General features: G+C 52.2%; 1 long non-coding RNA gene across 2 annotated transcripts in view; it reads right to left on the bottom strand.

Annotated features, from left to right (window-relative positions):
* LOC148125955 (uncharacterized) overlaps positions 1-3,837 on the bottom strand; it is a 28,771-nt gene that overhangs the window by 4,716 nt on the left and 20,218 nt on the right. The gene's annotated exons all lie outside the window — the stretch shown is intronic.

Raw genomic sequence — 3,837 nt, 5'->3', positions numbered from 1 at the left:
CCCCTGACCTGGCCTGACCCGTGGCTTTTTATCTCTCTCTCTTGATAGCCTGCCTTTGTTATTTTTATCAGTAACTCAACTGGTGAGCCTACACAACCTTCCTTCCTCTTTTCACATTTCCCCCACAACAACAATCCTGTGAGGCGGGCTGGGCTGAAGACAGAGTGACTGGCCCAAAGTCGCCCGTCTGGTTTTTATACGGAAGGTGAGACTAGAACTCTCTGTCTCCTGGTGATTGGCCCAAAGTCACCCAGTCGGCTTTCATACGTAAAGTGGGACTAGAACTCATTGTTTGGGTGATTGGCCCAAAGTCACCCAGCTGGCCTTCAAGGGGGAACTAGAACTCTCTGTCTCCTGGTGATTGGCCCAAAGTCACCCAGCTGGCTTTCATGCCTAAGGCGGGACTAGAACTCCCCATCTCCTGGTGACTGACCCACCCAGCTGGCCTTCGAGGGGGAACTAGAACTCCCCATCTCCTAATGATTAGCCCAAAGTCACCCAGCTGGATTTTGTACCTAAGTCAGTATTAGAACTCAGCAACTCCTGGTGCCTGGCTCAAAGTCACCCAGGTGGTTTTGATGCCTAAGGTGAGACTAGAACTCCCAGTCTCTGGTAATTGGCCCAAAGTCTCCTAGCTGGCTTTCATGGTTGAGGTGAGACTAGAACTCATTGTTTGGGTCATTGGCCCAAAGTCACCCAGCTGGCCTTCAAGGGGGAACTAGAACTCCCCGTCTCCTGGTGCCTGGCCCAAAGTTACCCACCCAGCTTTCATGCCTAAGGTGGGACTAGACCTCACCCTCCAGCTTTCTAGCCTAGTGCCAGACCAAACTGGCTGATATTAAAGGGGGTTTGGGGGGAGGGGGCCACACTTGGCAGGGCCTGAATCTGCCCAGGCAGCCCTGCTCTCTCTCTGGCCTTGTGTGGACCAGGGTGGGCGAGCCCACCAGGGTGCTGCCTTCCTTCCAGCTGGCAAGCATCCCCCAGGATGACTCAGAGGTTGGGGGTATGGAGACCCCATCCGGGCATTGGCAGAGCCTGATGGCCAGGAGCCTCTGGAGTTCTGTTGCCCCCACCCCCCCACCCCCCTTGGCCCTTTGAGTTGAATTACCAGCTGTGTAAACACAACGTGCTGGGCTTCAGTCAATCAGGATAAAACTGGAAGGGACTTTGGAGGTCTTCTAGTCCAACCCCCCTGCTCAAGCAGGAGACCCTATATCGGGGTCTCCAAACTTGGCAGCTTTTAAGACTTGTGGACTTCAATTCCCAGAATTCTTAAAGTGGCCAAGGTTGGAGACCCCTGCCCTATATCGTTCCAGGGCACAAGTGGCTGCCCGGTCTCTTCTTAAAAGCCTCCGTTGTTGCGGCACCCAAGATTTCTGGAGAGACGTTGTTTCCGCTGTTCATTGTTCTCACGGTCAGTCAGTTTCTCCTTAAGTCCAGGTTTGAGTGGTGTGAGCCCGGTTGAGACCATTCTTTGGCGAGGGTAGCCAAGCCAGCTGGATTGTTAGGTCACTCGAGGGTTGAGTGTTTTCCAGAAACACCAATTGAGGCGCATCCTGCCACCCAGACCGAGAATCTTGGTTCCCACATCCTGGTGGAAACAACCATGGTTTGTTTACAGTGGAGCCTGGAGGGTCGCAGCACCCGGGTGTTCGATGCCACTAGAGGGCACCCAGAGACCATCAGAAATAAATAAAGCCTCTTAAGGCAGCCGGCAGGGCAAACGGTGGTCAAAGGTCACCATTTCGAGGTTATGGCGTTTGGGCTAAGAGCTCTTGGGTATTCAACAGTATCGTCGTTGAATAAACCGGGAAAGGAGCGAAATGGAATTTTGCCTCGTCCAAAGGAAGGAAAACATGCAAAAGAAAATTGGGTGTACAAGTGATATTAGAAGCCCCAAGGAAGCCCCAGGTAAGCGTACTGGAACTAGGAAATTAATTCACTTTAAAGTGCAGGAAGTCCTTGACTTAACAACAGTTCATTTAGGGACCGAAACGGCACTGAAAAAAATGATTTAGGACTGTTTTCCCACACTTAATGACCGTTGCAGCATCCCCACAACGACGTGGTCAGTATTCGAATGCTTGACCCCCTATTTATGACGGTCGCAGTGCCCCGGGGTCAATGGGGAAGCCAGATTCGCTTTACAAGGGTGTTAGTAACAACTGTGGCAAAAAAAGTTTGTCAAGTGGTGCAAAACTCGCCCAATGGCTGTCTTGCGTAGCAGCAGAAATTCTGCGCTCCGTTGTGGGCGTAAGTCGGGGTCTACCTGCCCTCTCTTGTTTTGCGCACCTGCTCCCATCTCTGCCCCTCTTCCCCGTTTCCCTTGGGAGTTTTGGAATGCTGCTCGGAGCGGCCCGTATGGATTGTCCCTCGTCCCCCGGGCATTGGCTCAGCCCGGCCTGGAAAGGAGCCCGTTCACACGCTCCTGCGAAACGCTCCAGGTCGTTTTATTTAAGTCAACTTTAATTGGGGGGCTCACCCTGCAGCACAAGGAATTAAAGGCACCGACGGTTGAAAACCCCACCAACAAAAGAAATAAAAAGCAGATTATAACCAAGACGAAGAACCTGACCGACCACAACAGCCCCCTCCAAGGACCTCCAGCCCCCCCCTCCCAAGACAAGGCTTACCAGGAGAGGCAGGGAGACTCACCCTGTTGTAGGTCGTGTGTGAATCCAGCAGCCCACCGTTTGGTGACGAAAGTAACCCTGGAGGGCCCATAAAGATTTATCCAGGACTGCCCGGGTCATTAAACCTGGGGTCAATGAGGCTGAAACACTCTCAGGTAATGAGCTGCTACCCACAGCCCGTCAAATCTCACCTGAGGGTCCATGGAGATTCTCAGTCATCCAGGACACCGTCCCAAGGGTGCTTTCTGGTTCTTTCTGTGAAGACCTTACACCTCTCCTCCAAGGAGCTTCTTCAGCTCTGACTGGATTTATACTCTTGCAGAAAAGTTTCCTTCCCGAGAGCCGTTGAGGCCACCCGGAGGTCTACCTGTGTCCTCAACGTCACCTGAGGGGTGCAAATGGTTCCTGTAGCCTGCAATTCCCCCCCGCCCCCCGCAGGAATCCATTCCTTATTCCCACACCACTCAAAGGGGGTTCATCCCAATTTGTATAGCTGAGAGTCGGTGGAGATTCTCCGTCCTCCAGCTCAGGGTTGTCCGAAAGGTGTTTTTTTCACTGGACTTCCTGGTTTTCCTTTGAAGACGTTTCGCTTCTCATCCCAGAAGCTTCTTCAGCTCTGACTGGATGGTGGGGAAGGGAAGGACCGAAACTCCTTGCAGACAGCTGCTCCTTTGCACCCAGTCAGAGCTGAAGAAGCTTCTGGGATGAGAAGTGAAATATCTCCAAGGTAAAAGCAGAAAGTCCGGTTGCCTCTTGGGAAAAGCACCTTTTGGGACACCTCACTGGAGTGTCGTGTGAACCCATCAAGAAACAGGACTCTGAGGGGGCCACAGAGAGATTTCTTTACGTGTTTATTTGCAACTGCCATCCCAGGGAGTCCTCGAGTTATGACCACAATTGAGCCCAACCCTTCCATTGCCAAATGAGACGGTTGTTAGGGGAGTTTTGCCCCATTTTACGACCTCGCCACAGTTGTTAATGTGAATGGCTGCCATTGCGTAGTGAATAACACGGCTGTTAAGTGAATCTGGCTTCCCCCTTGATGTTGCTTGTCAGAAGGTCGTAAAAGGGGATCAAGTGACCCCCCCCCCCAGGACACCGGGACTGTCATAAATACAAGTCAGTTGCCAAGCGTATGAATTTTGATTATGTGACTCTGGAGATGCTGCAGCGGTTGCAATAAGTGTGAAAAACAGTCCAAGGT

This window comes from Pseudonaja textilis, chromosome 4 (genome assembly GCF_049901715.1).
Source record: "Pseudonaja textilis isolate UNSWEBS1 chromosome 4, rPseTex1.2, whole genome shotgun sequence".
NCBI lineage: Eukaryota > Metazoa > Chordata > Lepidosauria > Squamata > Elapidae > Pseudonaja > Pseudonaja textilis.
Note: the sequence above shows the minus strand (reverse complement) of the source record. Positions and strands in the feature narration are given on the sequence as shown.